A 19,514-nucleotide genomic window follows, 5' to 3' on the forward strand; every position below is an offset into this window, starting at 1 on the left:
TGCTAAATATTTCAACTCTCTATAGTAGCAACCAGCAGGTTGCCACATCAACAAGGTGACAACACAGAATGGGTAAGGTTGAAAGGGACCCCTGGTGGTCATCTGGTCCAAGCCCCTTGCTCAAGCAGGGCTGCCTACACCAGATTGCCAACCAGGACCACGTCCAGGTGGCTTTTGAAGATCTCCAGGGAGGAAGACCCCACAACCTCTCTGGGCAACCTGTGCCAGTGCCTATACCAGAGTATGATGTTATTCTTCTCCAGGTGCAGAACTTCGCATTTCTTTTGTTTGAATTTTTTCTCCAAACAGCTTCACTTGCAGCAAACTTCAAAATTAATATGTACCACAAAGACTTGTACAAGAATGACAAACTGAGTCTGAGAAACAGTATCAAAGCAAATGCTATCAGAGGGAAAAAACACATATATTCTGGAAGCCTGGTAATTCTGGAAAAATCTTGCAGAATGACAACAGGGATAAGTTCTTAATAGTACTCCAAAACAGTAATAGCGTGTTCTTCGTTCATCTTGTCAGTTTCTATTATAAAGCTAAGCACATGCCAAAGGAATTGCAAGACACATGCCTGAAACATTTTTCTTTGCACATCTCATCCTAGTATCCTCTGGTTTTATAAAATATTATGCATGTATAAAACGTTCACCTTTGCAAACTAAGTCTTCATTGGAATATTCCATGTATTATTAGCAGAGCTAAGAGTATCAGCTATAGTAGGGGCTACTAATCACTTTCCATGTAAGGACTCTCTTTGCAGTTGATTATAGTTATATCCTATATCCTATATATAACCTATATCCAGGTGTTGTCCTGAGATTGAATTTTTTTTTTTAAAGTATATCAATTAACACATTTCCAGTTCCTACATGAAATAACACAATTTTGCTAAAGGAATAATCCCTATATAAAGATAAACACATTGTCCAAATTCTAACAAGCTGGTACTGTATACATTTGAACTGAGATTTGTGGAACCTTTTGACTTGGAGTACAAGGTTATTTATTTAGAGAACAATCTCCAACTGCAGATACCATTCAGAGATTTTCCCTGAAATTAATCCTTTTAGATACGATGCATCCTTTACTATAGTCTCAGAAGTCAGAGCAGGGACGCTGACAACACAGACAAGAGAATGATAGCATTTTCTAGTGTATAACAAAGAAAAGCAATACATTCAAACATCATACTTCCCTAGCCTTCATCCCTTAAAATAATCATGCAAACTTTAAGAGCCGTCTTCCTGTATTCATACCAGAAGTAAGCAAATCTTCAGTCATTTAAGTAGCATTCTTGCACACATGCTGTGGACAATCACTTTATGTCTTTGGACATTGAATTGTATACTGGAATAAATCAAAATGAATTTCAGTTGAGCCCTAATTCTACAGGGTAAGGTCCATTACAGGAAAAATACAATCCCATATTGACATCAGGTACAAAGATATCCAGACATACAATATAGAAATGTCAAATATTGCTAATCCAACATGCAAATGTAATGAGCAAATATACATAGAAACACAAAGAGCTATAAAAAAGAGAAAAAATTAATTTTGCAAATTCTCTTCTGAATACCTTCAAAATATTTAACCCTAAGGATGTTTCAGTCCTAAGTACTTAAAGATTTTGGCCCCTGCTGGGTTCTAGCTAGCACTGAATTTCTTAATAGACCAAAGTTCGCAATGAATTCCAATTCAGCAGTCAATCCCACTGATGAGCTGGGAGAAAGCAAAAAAACACAGCAAATTCACTACTTTTGCCTTTGAAAAAAAGCCCACTAATTTCTTTTGTCATTATGAGGCAACAGAATAGATCAGTGAGAATTATAGCTGGATGCATGAGTCATCAGTTTCAGTACTGCCTGGCTTCAAAACAATAAAATAAATAAATAAGTCCATAATAACATTATTAGTTACAGTACATGCAACCAAAAGAAAAACAAGTAGTAACCAGGCATCTGAATGTTAAAGACCCCATCATCACATGTATCTGTAGGTGAGTTCAAATTACAAGCTCCTGCCTAAAAAGTAGAGCTCACTGTTTAAATCAATTTGAGTTCCACATAACACACAACAACATAGTTGATATATTTCAATATATTTCCTGGAGAGGACTTGAAAGAGATTGCAGCTTGTATTTCAGGGACATGGGGGAAGAAATAGAGAAGGAAGCACTGAAATAAAGTAATCCAACCAGTACCATGACTGAATTTCGAATAAAACTCTGGAGAAATTATGGCTTATGTCTTAACCTTTACAGTTATCTATTAACCAACCAAAGCAAAAAATCCCCAAAGTTATTGGATATAAAATATTCTGTAAAGAAGGCGGCCTATTTTTAAATAATGGTGTTAAGATTTTTAAGAAACATGCAACACAATAATTAAAACCCATGAGAACCATTTTTTTTTGGTCATTTATTTTGTAGTTCCTTCCATCTCCTTCAGCTTGAATTTCCTATCAGTTACTTTGCCAATCACTCATAATAAATGATTCCAGCTGGCACAGATTAGAAGATTGTTCAGGTGGAATGAAGGTATCGTGGGGTATCCTGGGGAATGTACACAGATTTTTTCAATACTTCCACCTTCTTCAATGGAGCAATTCCCTATGTTTTCTTTTCTTTCTCTTTAACTCATTTCAGTCCAAGAGTTTCATGGGCAGCATAATCTTGAAGTTTCAAGATTTAACATTGACAGAAGCTTCTTGCTAGAACACTTCCAAAGGATTGTGGTGTGAAGAACAAAATACCCTCTGAATTGAGGCATGATAGCAGCAGAAAGTAGTTTCCAGCACATTGAAGAAAAGCACATTGAATGGCAAAGAAATGAAATATAAGATATAATTAAAAAAAATCCTTTGCACTTCATTGTATATCCAACTGCTTCCTCCACATAGATGCATCTGGATACCCAATGTGGCTGAGGCAACTGGAAAGAAATTTTGCTTGCGAAGATGGGATGAATTTTCTGGTAAAGTCTCTCAGTTAACAACAGTTCATCTGCAGTGACAGTTAAAGCAGTGGGGAAATATTTGATCAGCACTAATGTCCAAGATATGACAGCCCTGGTGTGAACACATTAGTGACGAGCAAAGGTGAGGACCTGTTCCTGGAGGAGACTGGTTGACATGGCAGCTCAGAGTGCACCGTGTGGCACTGCACCATCAGCGTGACAGGGCAAGTGGAGGAAGGCCAGGAGTGGCTCCTGTTTGGCTCTTGGAGGTGGAAATTCAGGGGAACAAAGGATCACAGACCATTATCAAAATAAATATGGTGACATTTGGTCATGAGGACATTGGAGGAAGCACCTTAGTGAGAGGTTCTGCAAGACTAAGCACCTCCGAAAAAAACACCTTGTTGGTGTTTGTAGGAAAAACTCATAACTGAACTCTGAGAATTAGAAAGTACATGTATAATTGATGAGGGTAGAAGAAATTATTACGGTTGAATTTTTCCAGAAGGATCAAAATCTGAGAGAAGTGTGTGAATGAGTTAGAAGATCCATCCACAAACATGCATATATACACACACACTTTTCTTCCAACAACATATAAGTTAAAGTCTTTGCTACTTTAAAAGTATTATCAGTGCTTAGTAGAGTAGAAATTATATGGGGTAAAGTCCTCAGATGCCACTGAAATCAAGGAGAGCTTTATCCTTGATTCATTTACAGCCAGAATTTCACTCGTAGAGGGCATAAGGAGGAATTTCCAGCAGTCTCTAGCACACCTAAATCAGGCAGCTGCATCTTCCCAATCCCCTTCCTCTCATTTCTCACATTATCACTGAAATTTCCACTGAAAGTTTGCCTTAATCAAAGTTTCCTCGAAGAACTTGACCCTCCTACAGAATGAAACGCATCTAAATAAGATGATGTATTTAGATGATAGGTAAATCCTTAATGCCAACACAAACAGCTTCAGAGAAGGGAAAATGTCGATTCATTCTTAAAAGGGGAGAAAAATACCAACTGATAAAATGGTCAAACAGGGCTTGATCACAATTTATTTCTGACCTTTTAACGTCTTCTGTTCTCAACGATTTTCTGTCATTTCTGCCTGGCTTGGACCTGAGCCCCGTCCCAGAGGTGTTTAGCTTTATGTTGCCGCTTAACTTTCAACCTCCGTTTTCAGGACTGAAAGATAAGTAACTAATTGTCACTGTGATATCCGAGGGTTTATCAGCTGTCCAAATCTACCAGGTTGGAAGAAGCCCTGCACTTGAAAACTTTTTTGTACTCATTCTGTATGAAAGCTAGCTTTATATGATAACTTGGCTGGGGCCTGCTGCTGTCAGTGCCATTATTTAAGATCACGGTGATGACCCGCCTGCTCTTCGGCTAGGCAGCAATTACCTTCATTTTAATCTTCTCCCTTCTCTCTTGAAGTGAAACAGAACAGACTCATCTAAAAATCCACTAAACAAACAAACACACCACTTTATATTATTACTTTCCTCTTTAAGTGTGACTGGTTGCTATCTGAGGCAACACACTCAGTGTCTATTTAAATGCGCCCACCCAATACACACAAAATATTGGCAACACATGGAAAATTTCTTTACTGGTGTTTATGCTGCTGTGGTTCATCTTGTATCACCTTGGTTTTTATTTTTGCGTACAACATCTGAGTGTCTGACAAAGCACAGATGTTAGGGGAAGGTAAAAGGAATGACCTGAAAAAGAATTTAGCATTTTGCTATGCTTTAAAAAAGTAATTTATAAGGGAAGTATTAAACACTGTTGGGAAAAGTGACTCTTTTGAAGAAAAAAGACACTAGCCCATACAGGCATACATACGTACACAGATTGCATTTTGGTAACAAAATGCTTCAACTATATGCTCATATTTTGGAAAAAGAAAAAGAACCACACATCCATGAAGTGTGTTGCTTATCCAAAGCAGTTATTGCCCTTGAGTTACATTTCTGGACCCTATTGAAGAACAAGCAATACATTGTTAACACTTAGATCAATAAACAATTATTGTTCTTTGTGAGATGCTGAAAGGGGATTTGGAGAGTTTACAGGTAAGAGGCGTAATTTACTAGTGGCTGTCAAACAACTGCAGTGCGTTCCTTCCCTACACCTCCCTCCCCTTTTTATTCTCACAGGCTTCATCAGAGACCCCATCTGACAGAAGCAAGTTCCTTGCCTCGTGGTGGGACGCGCTCATGGTGGGACCAGGAAGCTCCCTCGGTTCCTTTCCAAGCATGGCACCAGCAGGGATTCCAAATGCCTCTTCCCTGAGACATCTCAACAACTACCATTCACCTGAACCATTGCTCCATCAGCTGGTAATGGGTTTTGCTTTTACATAAAATAAGGAGGTCAACTGACAAAGGCCATATTCTATTAAATACATAAACAATGCTAGATTTTTTTTCTAAATGGAAAAAACAAAAACACCTCCCCTTTCTTTAGGGGTCAAGTAATTAATATTGACAGCCACCAGTGCTTTGTGAAGAATAAACAACCTGAAATCTCTTGACACACGTTTAATTACTCCGAACTGTGCCCCTTTCTCCTATGCATACCACAAGCTCCAGCTTTCGCACTTGCCCACTTCAAATGGCTTTTACACAAAAAACGCCCGGAGTGGAAAGTTTCAGCTTTCTCTAATAATAAGGTTATTGATCAGCTAGGTTTACTAACACCTGTATGTCATTTTGTTTTTCTTCTAGCTCAAAGGATGTTTTCTTCTTAAAAAACAACAACAAAACCCTCCCCTTTCTCTGCCTTGTAAAGGCAATAAGAACTGCATCAAGAATGAAGCCTAGATCCACCAGCACAGTAGGATCTATGACACAGACCACAAATTGCTTCTGAAAGAGCTTAGTAATGGTACTTTGCTAACACCAGTTACTACTAAATACTCCCTTCTGGTTTTAGAACTACAAGAACAACTAAATCCCAGAAAACCTTAATAACATGTCACCAAAACCATTTATTGTGAAGTGAGTAGAATAGGAGCTTAATTGATGTTCTCAGTAGGTCACTGGTGCAATTAAAAGAGCAGCTAGTGTCCTCAGACCAGATTCCGCCCTCCCTTATTCTGATACATCTCTATGGGGTATTAAATTTGTACTTTGGTTCCTCAGAGCCACTTCCTGGAATCAAACCAGTGCCTCGTAAATATGCAGCAACTTTCGCTCCGAACGCTGATCTCGAAGTCCTATACAAGCATTAAAAGTCCAATTAATATTATTATATTTTGTGCATAATGAAACACAGTGGAAAGTTTGTGTTTGGCTGTTGAAAGAGACTTCATAAAGGCTCTGGATAAGAACCCAGGAACCCTAACTAATCCAAGCCCAACCTCTGAACAGGGAAGTCCACAGCAGCATCATACCTCCACCATCCACCATGCGCTAGCCTAAACACATTAATTTGTTACAACTTGTACCCTTTCTTGTGATAAACAAATTATTTCACTTTAATAAACAAGAAACAGTCCAACAGCAGTATTTTCCACCACATGTATTTTAAAATATCACAGATTAGCAGCTTCCTCTCCATCTCTTTATGATTGTCCCCTAGTCAATTAGATTAATTTAAAAAAAAAAAAAGAAAAAAAATAAAGGGAGGCAGTTTTACATTGGGATTTAGAACCCTTGGATTGTTTCAAAGATTTTGAACAAACAATGAGAATCCATGCTAATTTTCTCAAACAATCATGAGAGTTCCTGATGAAGTCATTTGATGTGACAAGTGAGAGGTTTTAAGGAAAAAAATATTTTTGGATTTGATAAGAAAAAAAAAAGCTCAAGTGTTACTTATGCTAATGCTTATTCCTAATGCTTTATTGAGTTCCGGCAGAGCAGACAACATTCTTTATCGTATTGCTGTAGAAATAATTTTGCTGATTGTGCTTACGTCTGAGGCTTGAAACTTCTCCCCTAAGCACATGCATCAGTAGGTCTCATAGAAGATACACCTCACACTTACTTTTTTGAGTACTGAAACTCTAACAGCAGCATGGCCACATGGACTGCATGATGGTGGCTTGAATTTGGTAGAACGTTTTTTTGGCACATACCCTGTAAGTGGTTTTCCATCTAATAAACCTGCAAAATTGCATTTTCACAGCTGTAACTTGTATTTTCACTTATTTTGGAAACTCTCTCTACATAGTTGAGATTCGTGAGCTTGTCCGGCAGTAGGATGTTCCTTCTCCAGAGAACCCGAAGTTCTGCATTCTCACCCTGCACTTTTCAGCAAACAAACCGAAAGATAACACTTAGTTTGGCAAAGATTAAAGGCTATCTTTTCAGATTTGGGTGTATGTTTCACACGTGTTGTATGTGTCTCAGAATAGGTTTGGAACCACATTTCTGCTTCTATCCAGTAATCCTTTAAAAAACTTCCACCACCATTTATTCTTTCAGTAGCTATCAAGTATTTGGTTCTGTCAGCTAAGCAGAGCATCAAGTCATATTTCCTCATTGCACAATGCTGTGCATGATTTTTACTCAGTTAATTTCTTTTCCACTCGTTCATACAATAAGTTGGACAAAAGTGAATGCATGAGGGTGCGTGTCTGACGTTTTTTGCAGTGGATAACAGAACATCTTAAACATTTTAGGTGCATCAAATCTAACTTGACACACTAACACATCTTGCTTAACAAAAGAAATCAGCAACTCAAGGACATTTCACTAGCGTAAAAAATATCTAAGACTTCTAAACAGTAAAGTTTGCATTTTTGTGTGAATGATTTTTAGAAGTATATTCTCCATCCCTTCCTTCCCCCCCCCACCCTTAAACAAGCTTAGGAAAGCATGACTACTTTATTATACTTCCTTCACTGCAGGCATAGCTGAAGATAACGTCCTCCTGTCTAAACAGAATTCCTTTGGTAGCGACACCTTATTTCCATTTTTAAAAAGATCACCTCTGTCAAAATCAGAATTTGAATTTATGATTTTTGATTGTTATGCCTTTTCATTCAATATTGAACTCTTGAATTACTAAAAAAGTCACAGAATATGGTATGCATTTTACAGTAAATGTTGCATGTTAAAGGAAGTGATTAAAAACTATCTTATTTTTTGACTTCAAACTGTAACTCTTCATGGGGCCCTTTACTTGTGATGTGCAACAGGTAGATGACACTGGAGAGAGACAGAGCAAGAGGCCAGCTCTGCTGAAATCACTGCCAAAACTTCCATCAACTTTACCGAGGATGTGGATTAAGATTACCCCAAATAGCTGTCAGAGCTGCCCTCCTCCCACTTCCAGCAAACTGTGGGGGCATGAACTGTCCAGAAAAAATACCTGTTTTAAATTAGATGGGGAATATAAACTTCTACTGAATGTTTCAAGAAACTCTGGTTGGAGAAGTCTTTGGTTTGCTGCTTGTGCTTTTTATCCTTGTTTCTCTGTCTTCTTGCCACATAAGATAACTCTTCATAACAGAAACCTGACACCATTACAGCTGCTAAGAGGTTTGTGACATTTCTTTGTCTCTGCTGGACTGAGTTAGGAAAGCTTCAAGGTCATTTTCAGCACAAACCTGATCTCCCACTTGTCATTAGCAAGGATGATAATATGTTGTGACAGTGAAATGTCTGCTGCAAATGAAATGTCCTTTATATATTTCTTGACAGTATGACATCACAAATATATACCTACAATGAAATACATGACTGAATTTATGTAATACCTAACTCTGCTGTGTATATTTGGATAAACTCCACAGATTTCAAAGTCATCAGAGGCAGGATTCCTAACAGAAATACTTATAATTACACTTGGGACAAGAATTTCGTTTGCCTGTATTATTCTCTCATTTTGAAAGGAAAAATATATTTCATTATGATCATGCAAGTATCTGCTATTTATAATTCTTACATTTTAGGAAATAGTGATTTTCCTAACTCAAAAAATTCTGCCTGACTGCGGTTGTTTTTATTCTATGTGTATAATTGTGCATTTGTCAGTATTATCATCATACTCATCTTTCATCAAGCAGTGGAGACACGCTTCTCTGATTTTTAGTCTAAAGAAATGGTGCATTTTTCCTTGTGAACCAAGATTAAGCAAAAAGATAACTGAAAAGCATGAAAATGTCTATCTAGTGAGCAAAGTATAAGTTAGAGTTCCCAAGGTTTTTCCCTATTCGCATTGCACCCCATTTTGATTTAAGACTTTTAAAGAAAGAAAAACTGTTGCTATAAAAAATTATTTTTCTCCTTAAAAGCATAGATAGGAATTCAGACAATTTTTCTGCCATTTTCTTACAGATCAATGGTTACCTCTCAGACTAGGTTTATTTAGTTACTCATTGGATGAAGTTGTCTCGATGGTGGAAATCTAAATGACATGACATGTCCTGTGATGACAAATACAAACAATGACAGTCCACAAAAAAGATACTTAAAATCTTTTTCTACAGATGAATAAAAGGTTAATTTTGCCCAGCCTTTAGGTATCTGTATTTGAGCCATACATCTGGAATTTCTTCAAAGACAGTGGTGAGAACGAGGGATGCAATTGACCTTGACTTTGAGTAAACATCTAAAATAAATCAGACTAATCACACTCTGCTTCTCGCTAGCATCCAAACAGGCAATCAAGACATGTAGCTAACAGAATTAACTGATATATTTCAAGCTACTGAAAAGAAAGTCATTTCACTGAACCCTGGGAGTACAACTTTTATAGCGCAGTAGTTGTATCAGTCACAGCTTGGGAAGACATTCAAACATCTCCCTACGCTTCTCAAACCTAGACACTCAAGCCTCTCCCATACAATATTGCTGTAATACCAAAAAACTGCGGTAGTGGACATCAATATAAGAACATAGCCTGAGTCCTTCCTAACAGGATGCAGACAAAGGGTGGTGGGTGATAAACTGAATCTCTGCCAAAAAGCACAGAGTTGTTTCTTTGTCACTGAAAAGTTCATTGGTAATCCTAAACCAGCATCCGACAGACACATGCTCACATGATGAGTGCTATGCATGCCACATTTACTCAGTTTATCCTCTACTTTGTAAATCAGTTTGGATTTTACAATGAAACTAAACTCTCCAATAGCACTATCTTTATTAGCTACAATTTCCTTCCATACAGTAGTCTTGACCCCACTTTGACAAACAAACAAAAAAGAAAAAAAAGTATTTGACCTCTTCTTTGTTTCTTCAATTTTTTGTTACATTACAACAGGTAGGTATATTAAAATAATAATAAAAGCACCTCTTGGGCAGCTCTATCACTGAACTCTGTAGTTCACCTTCCCAGTACCACAAACTAATGAATATATATATATATATATACACACATGTATGTATGTATGTATTAAAGTCTCTCTTCCACTTTCCACAGGAGAGCCAACTAAAACAAGAATGATAAAGACTTTGAACATTTAATGGCCTAACCGATGAAAATTACTTCCAGTTCCAGGATGCAAAACAACTGCTTGGTTGACAGTCAGGCTCTGCTGGATGAGGAAACCTGACTTACCCTGCAGGCAGCATTTCCTTAGGCCCTGACAAAGGGACTACTTTCCCCTTGAAGGGCAAAGCACATTTTTATGACCTTGTACGCTAACATAAATACAGAGCAACACGTGCAATTTACAAACTGAAATCCGTATCAGAACATAACACTTCACTGTCCATACTTCTTCCTCTGAGGAGACAATGGGAGAACAAACAGTATCTGACAGGTATTTAGTCAGTTTGCTTAATGTGTAAAAGTCCAGCAACTGGGGAGTACAGCAACAACAGCAGCATAAAGAAAGCCAGACAGACATTTCCAGCTTGTTCCATGAAACGATGATCCAGAGGAAAAGGTTAGAAGAGGGAAAAACTGCTAGTAGTGAAAAGCATTACAAAGGAGATAATTTTACAAAAAAATAAAGAATAACAATGCACTTTGACCTGCACTTAAAAATGAACTGAAGATTACATAGCTTTGGAAATTATATTTTCTTTAGAGATCATTTTAACATGAAAGAGGCTGTGTAAAAGGCAAAAGAAAACCAAAACAACCTCACCAGTATACTTCCAGAAGTAGCCTTAAAGAAAACTTCATAATTGAAACACTAAGATTTTAACAGTACTTTTTCTCTTGTATTTTTGTTGCAATTGGGTGACGATTCAGAAGTAAGTTTTTGCTTCTCCCAAACCGGATTTATCCCAAATTACAATTTGTTAAATATACTTAGTTCTGTAAGATGTTCAAAGGACCAAAGACAAACCAGCCCTTACTGAGGAGGTTTCAGTACTTTCGCCTAACTTCTAATTTCATATTGAGGAAAAAACTAACCAATTCCAAGCAACGATAATTAAAGGACACACAACATTAATTGAGAGGAAAACACAGGCAAGAGAACAGTGTTCTACCGCACAGACCTGGAAGCAGAGTGTCATTGCTACACTAGTAAATGCACCAAAGTTCGACAAGGCATCCAGCAATCCAGCAGATCGTTTTCTTTTTTTTGTTTGTTTGCTTTCCTGGAGTCTGTGTTACAGATGTAGAATTATTTCCCTGTCAACAACAAACACTTGATGATGAAAACTTCCAACAGAGATCACTTTTAACCAATAGCTAATTTTTTGACTAAAATTTAGTTTCTGGTCTACCTATTCCCCAGCAAATACTACAATTTTCTAGAGGGAACATGCACACACTACCCAAACTTTGGATTTTCAGTGGACACATAAAACACCTTTTCTCCATGGCATCCCTGCAGCATATTTGGGGAATGCCAGCTCTGGCACATGGTTGTCCCACCCTGCCCTCACCCTTTCCTGGTGAAGAGCTCCATCACAGGGAGAAAAAGAAGTCTCAGCCCCTTCTGAGACATCTAACACCAGCCAGCAAACTTCATGCTCTTTCAGGGCTTAATCACTGCAGACTCCTAATCCCCCTGGGCTTGGCAGACTACCTAGAAAATAAATGTTACTGCCTCACATAAGGCTGAGCTGATCAGACAGACGCTATAATGCTGATGAGACCAGTAAAATGCAGTGTTTGCAAAGAGATTCCTTTTCTGGTAAAATAATTTTATTTTTGCTGCTAATTGTGAGGTCACAGTAAACAGTGCAAAATTGCCCTTCAATACCCCTTTTCTTTCCATGTTTTATTTCAGTGTTACTATGTTACAGTTTCAGTAGCACGGTTCTTGCAATACTGGACACATTATTATCACAATATTTTAAGCCTGCACTAAACACACAAAAGGCCTGTTGATACCAACAGCAAGAAATGTTAATTTAGTTCCAAGATACAAAATCAAAAAGATAAAAACAGTATCTAATAAAATAACCAGATTTTTTTGAGGAGGGACCCATGCTTATTTTCTGCTGTACTTATAATGGGAATGAGAATTTTGCTTACGGCGTGAAGACATCACACAATACATATAATAAATCGGTAGAGACTCGGCAGTCTTTGGGTAGTTAATGGCATTTCAGTTTTGCAAGGCAAAAGCATTCCTGTAACAAAGTGTCAGCTATGAGATATTACATGAAGGAATATGACACTGCAAAAGTGACATGGCTGCTGGGGATTATGGCACAGCAATGAGTGTCCTGTTTGACTCAGCTGCTTTTAATCAGAAATAAGTTTGTCTGACATGCCTGTGAATTCATAATTTGTTAAGTTAAAACGGAAAAAAGTCAGTTGCTTCTTCAGGGGGGCAGTCTGAATCTTTCCCAGAAGTGTATTTCTTATTCAGCAGAGTGCTATAAAGCAGCCAATCCCAGCAGCTTCCAGACAATAGATTCTGGTTATTTTATCCTTCCCTTATTCAGTTTTAAAAAAAATACTAATACTCTATATAAATGCTGTTGCTCATTATCATGAGGATGATAGCTATTTTAAAAAACAGACAGAAAACACATCTTCCAGATTTATTTAAAATATAAAAGGTAAGTATTAAAGACATCTCAGTGAGTACCACTAAAGCAGAAAGACCGATGTTAATCAATTCCACGATTCTAGATCCGACTTTTTTTTTTTTAAACCTTCAACTGAGTGGGGGGCTGGAATTTAGAAAACATGAATGTACCTGAAGAAGCACCTTCATTTACGACAAGCTTCTCATTCATAGAATTAAACAGGGAGCCCACGCAAGTGCCATCCAGGTTTGCACTGCTAGAATATATTATGAAGACAAACTGATTTAGAAAGTCTGTATTTCCACTAAGATAACAATTTTATCAGGTTTTCCTGACCATGCAGCGTATCAGAAAGCACAACACCACCAAAAGAAAACGAAAGAAATCTGCCGGGGTGGTTGTAAGTCATGCAAGCATAAGGCCTGATGGATGTGAGAGACTCTTGCCATGACCCTTCCTTAGACCTGCTGCCTCCGTCCCTGATGTGAGTAGCTGTATTCTGTCCTAAGATAAATGATTGTCACTGATAAGACGGAATAAATAGACAATCAGCTACCTGATTGAAATTCGGTCTATTCCCCCCCCCCCCCCCCCCCCCAGTACTGTTTAATCACTGATTGATTGACTGATTGACTGACTGGGTGATTTGAAAGCAGGGTCAGTTTCTGTCTTTGCTACGGGTTATCTTCCTGACAAGGTGGGGGGCTCGGCCATAGCTGGAGGCATCTGAGGTCTTCTGACCTGTATTAAGATTTGAAAGCCTTGTATTCTTGATTCCCATCATAACGAGCTAGCTAGGTACAAACAATGCTCATTTTCTATACAGATAGATACACTCCACCCTCATTATAAAACTATTTTCAAAAGCCAAGGATATTGAATGTTATAACAGCAATGTCAGCTCTCATGATTTAATCATGAGGCACATGAGTTTTCCGTTTAAATTTGATGTTCTCGTGATCTCAATATTTTTCATGCAAATCTTGTTATTTCTGCATCCTTTCACGCTGTAGCTTAAATTGCTTGTCAATTGCATTGCTCTCCTCGAGTGCAGTGCTTCTGAGACTCACCAGTATGATTTTACACATCTATTTATAACTATTACTTTAGCATTTTATCTCTTAAAGACGACATTATACATCACCCAAAATCTATTCACTGAGCCAGATGAGTTGGAAGAAATATTTCTTTCATTTTTGGAAAGAGGAATATGGAAACAGTTTAATTATCAATATTTAAATTAGCCTAGCATAAGGCTCCTCAGAAGAACTGAGGAGAGCAAAAGGGCACCAGACCCAACAGAAGAGAAATGCAACATATAGGAAGTTAATTGCAGTGCCGTTTCAAACACGCCTTATAAGAAGGAGAGGAAAAGGCATTTTATCTTTACTATATCTCAAAGCAAGAGCGTCTCTGGGGCTTAAATTAGCCACAGTTCCCCTGACTAACTCTTACTTTTGGAAATTCTCTCTCCCTACTCACCCATCCCACTAGCAGTTAGACTCTAGTGCCTTAATCCCCAAATGACACAGTCTTTATTTTCTGTGAAACTAAGACCACAGCCTATATACCTAAGTCATGGCACTATTTTTTCCTCCTTTTATAGCAAGAAGTTACTAAAGGCCTCTAAGGTTTCACACAGATGCGCACGTAAGTGGAGTCTAGCTGCAAATGAGGACAACCAGGATGGATTTGAGTCTCATAACCTAACAAAACGAGGTATGTGTGATCTTGCCATCTCTGCCCATTTATCAGCCCTTAAAATAAAAGTTATCAGTCCCCATCAGCCAAACGGGCAGGAGAGTCAAAATTTCCCCGTGTTCTGCAGATCAGAAATGTAAATTAGGACACAAGGCTGCCATATCCGCTCAACTCTCAGATGCTCTGTTTGGTCTGTCGGCTGCCACTCAGCAAATGTGCAGCTCAGTGCCATCTGCAACACATGCTGCTGCTTGCCCAGCCTGCAGTAAGAAAACACAGGAGGGAGCACAAGATATTCTGGAGATTTAGGGATGCAAAAGTCAGGGATTAGAGAGAGAATGGCACAGGTGATGCAAGAGGGGGCTGAGACTAGTGCTGTCAGAGAGAGGACATAAGACACGAATCCATACACACATACAAAAAAAGAAGATGCTTTGGTTTCCCCCACTCACAGAATAACTTCTTATAAAATAGCAGCAACCCTTAGCCTAGCATGTCAACCTGAGAACTTGCACAACCTTTGCTGTCATACCACAGTGATCTTTCCTATTGCTTCTAGATAGCAGTGTGCTGTTCAAATTGATAGCTATTTTGAAAAATTAAATATAAAAAGTCCTACCTCATTTTTGCTCATTAAGAATACACAAACACAGGCTGCATACTTTTTCATTACTTTAAAGAACTATGCTCTTGTGCAATTAGTACAACTCTAAGTAAAATTATTACTGTACAACACCCATCAGCAGTTATAAATTAACAAATAAGCTTGCTAGAAGAGTAACAGTTTTATATACATATACACACACAATACATGCATCCCTGCAATGAATTGCTCTTCAGAGCCAACATTTTTCATTAAAAGTACTCTAAATGAATAAAACCATTGATGAAAAAGAGGTCAGAAAAAATAAAAAGCAGGAAAATTGCTGAGCATCAGCAAGAAATAAAATACGACTTATTTACATATGGGCCAGAATAATTATTCCGTAGACTCACTCCTTTTAGGCTTGTCTAAGCACATTCTTTGTGCAGGTAGAGTGAAAGAAAAGTAGAATACTAAATCAAAGTACACACCAGTAGCTCTGTAGGGGGAGTGTGGAAGGCAGCGTAGGCATGATTGGATATTACTTGGCTTATACAGGGGGACAAAGTGACCTGTCACCCACCTGGACTTTCTAGTGCACCTCTTTACTGGAGCGCATCCAGAAAAATCCATGCCTTTCATTGCAGTTTTGGAAATAAGTTAGGTTAGGAAGCCTAAGCAGCTCAGTTTGTGCCTGGAATAAAAATGCACAAGGTCCAAACATGCAAAGACGTTTTGAATCACCTCCATTAAAATTATATATTTAGAATAAAGACAACAGCCATTCCTTCCCTACCCCCAACCAATGACAGCACACAAGTTGGATCAGGGCTTCCAGATGTGCAGGCAAAATTGATTTCTGTTGCTCTGACAGGTGCATGCATACATGGGAGGGAGAAGTCCAGGCTTGGGACAGGTCTCTTCTACCACAAAAAGGGAAGATTTAGAGGGAAACAGCAGGAGGGAACCAAGAAGCAGGAGAAAGCCCTGTAAGGGTCAGGCACTGCTCCTACTGCCACTGGAGCTACACTGGGGTAAGAAGAGTGGTGGCCCCCTGTCGCTCCTGTCAACACAGGCAGTGCCAGGAGCACATTTGCCTGCACAAGTGGCCCCTTTGCCAAGGTGGCAGGACAGCCCACATACCCTCATGGCTGCACAGCTCTCCCCAGGCTCCACTGGAAGAGGAAGGGAGGTGAACACAGGGCTGCCCTCATCATTCAGGAAAGAAACAGGACAACAGCAAGGCAACGGAGCGTGACAGAAGAGGGGTTGTCTGCTCAGTGAGATGGGACAATGGCTTATAGAAATCTGTCAGAAATATTATAGGGAAAAGTATAGAGTTATTACCTTTTCTATAGCCCCTAGGATCCTCTGGTGGCAGAACATTTTCAATGATTGTTTCTGTTTGGTGGAATCAGTTATCTCCTGATAGGTTCTCCTTCCAAGTTTAAGATTGCATTTAAAACTTATCTGCTTTCTGAATTCTAATTGGGTATGTTTTGAACTGCAGCTTTTTTTGGGTGAATATTTCATTTACTGAATCTCTTTATATTTCAAAGTGGTTGCCAAAGCCATTTGTGTGTCTGCGTGGTATAAACTGTTCTACATGCAGTATACAATTTAACTTGGAGATCTGATTTATTAAGAATGGTTTGATATGCTATCAAAGTGAGAAACAAAAAGACAAAGCTGAGAAAAATGAAGCTCATTAATGTTTATGTATTTTTAAAATCACACTTGCGCCTGGGAAGCTTGATTTATTATTTCAATAGACATTCAGACATGCTAGAAATAGTATTATTATTAATTTTGTTCCAGACAAAGTGAAAATGGGGAAAAGGGGACAATAAAAGATAAAATTGCCCTTTTTATTTGTTCATTGTTGAATCAAGCAGTCTTATATATAACCGATATATGTGCATAACAATTCCTTCTGAAGAATTCTTAAACACTTCATAAAATATGAATAAATCCTGAATTACATACTACTGCCTTCCTTACTCAAGCAAATCGCTTTCAAAGTTAGCGGCCATTTGTTTGGTTAATTAGAAAAAACAGCTAAATCAGGAGCTTAATCTTGTTGAGGACCCCGGGCTGTTCACGTAGAGACATGGCTCATGGGAGGATGCTGCCATGTGCCCCCCAGCAGTGCCCATCCCTGATGCAGAGCTCTAGCTGAGGTGCATGTGGCATGCACGGGCAAAGCCTCCCCCATCTTCATGCAGGAAGGCAGCCAAGCACCTTCCTCTGCTCCATCCCTTTGTCTTGTCAACCCCAGCTCTGCCACCTCCCAGAAAGTACCAGAAGGGGCATCTGTGTAAGTCTGTTTCTGAAGACCATTGAGAATGAGAGCGGATGTGAGCTGAAGCACTCAGCCAGCCTGTAGGCATCAGCTGCAGGGAACATATCATGCGGCACGCTCATCCATAATTGATGTTGTGTTTATTTTACAGCTGCCAGTTGTGTGCAAGGACACAGGTACTTTCTGGATAACGTAGAGGGGAAGATTAATATGACGATGGAACACAAGCTTGGGGGTTGCAATGTCTGAGACATTGTTGGGCCTTAAATTTTTCAGTTTTGCTGATGAAATCATCCCTAAGCTCTTCACATGCACACACCATCACCCCACTGCCCGTGACATGTTACTGAAAAGCCTTTGATGACTTTCAGAAAGACCTATGCCACCTGCAATTACTGCATTGGTACCAGTTCTGCTTGCAGGGTTTGCTCTTTTGCTCCCCTGGCACTCTTGCAGTGCGGTCTGTTCCTAGAAGCCCCATTCCACCCAGAGGAATGGAGCCTGCACTTGCATTGCTCAGTGAGCCTCTGCCCATGCAGGTGAAACCTTCATTCAGGGACAATTTGCCCAACACCTTCTAGACTCCAGGAGCAACCAATGCCTCTGCCTCAGCAGGCCTGGTCTCCACCATCATGGCTTTCAGGTGTTACTGCAACACACATAGATAGGATTGCAATACAACACAGCATTTAAAAAAATGATTTTTTTTTTAAACTCAAAGCAACATAAATTTCTGTAGTCGCAGTGTAGTGCTTAGAAATCACCTTCATTTACAAATTTTTTTGTTACATAACATTTCTCCATGTAAGTATTTAGCTATAGGTAGCAGATTTGCAAAAAGCAAATGGAAGAGATTCATTGCTGAAGCAAATTATTTTTCTTAACTTCTCACTTCAGTAGTATGTTGTTTTTCTAATACATCTTTCACTTAAAGGTCTTTCCAAGGTCTGTAGTACAGACATCATAGCATCACACAATTTTTGCAACACCTTCAGGGACAAAGGGACAATTTTTTTTGTTTTGTTTTTAATGTGGGATTTGAATCTGAAGATATGTTCCCACAATATCAAATTTCTGTAAGTCAAACACACTTAGGTAAAATTTCCATTGGTTTCTAGGAGTTTTACTTTGAGAATCAAACTAATTTCACAGGAAACACCAATGACTAATTTTTAGCAGCATTAAGCAGTTGCAGACAGAGCATTTCTGAAAGACACAGGGGCCTATGAACTCTGGGAAGTCCCACCCTTCTGTGAACCCAGCTATTGCACTTTGCTAATTAGTGTGCTGCCTTTCAAGAGTACTTCTTATTTTGAACCCTAAATTTGCTCTTTTTTTGCCTACCCATATTTGATAATGTACTATGCCCAATATACAGTACTTCATCTCAAAATAACAAGCAGCATAGATGGCACTCTTGTTAGCAAATGTGGTGAAAGAAAAAGGACAATCCTTTTCATGCAGCAGAGCACTAATATTTTGAAGGATATAAAAAGCTCAGAAAACTTCCTTGCTATTTGGATTTAGCACCGTCCCTGCTGTCTGATGTGCCCAACCCCTCAGCTCTCAGGACAGATACCCTTAGCACTCACTGGCTCCCCTTCAGCATTCAGGACCAAATTGCACCACAAGGATCTGACAGTACAGCTGCTTGCCAATTGCAAGGCACTCCAGCGCATCTCAAGATGAGATGAAAATCTTCCATGCCACTTCAGTAAGGGATTTATTATTTCCCAGTCCCTTCCTCTATAGCATAATGAGAATAAAAGCTTCTGAGATTCACAGATCTTTCCTGAGGTACTATAATGCATAGAAAACAGCATCCATTTCTTCAAGAAACAACCCAAAGATTTTTACAAAAGGCAAAGGAAAAGGAGCTAATATTAGACAAAGGAAACTTTTCCTGGATTTAAAAAAAATTGAGCACATGAGATTTCAGGCTTGAAAAAAATACGTACATCTGTGCAGAGACATGGAACCTCTAAGGTGCTTCATTATTGGCACTTAAAGCTACTTCCAAGAAACACCTGAACTTGAGTAAGCAGTGTGATCAGACAATGTCA

The sequence above is a fragment of the Cygnus atratus genome, chromosome 1 (genome assembly GCF_013377495.2).
Source record: "Cygnus atratus isolate AKBS03 ecotype Queensland, Australia chromosome 1, CAtr_DNAZoo_HiC_assembly, whole genome shotgun sequence".
Taxonomy (NCBI): domain Eukaryota; kingdom Metazoa; phylum Chordata; class Aves; order Anseriformes; family Anatidae; genus Cygnus; species Cygnus atratus.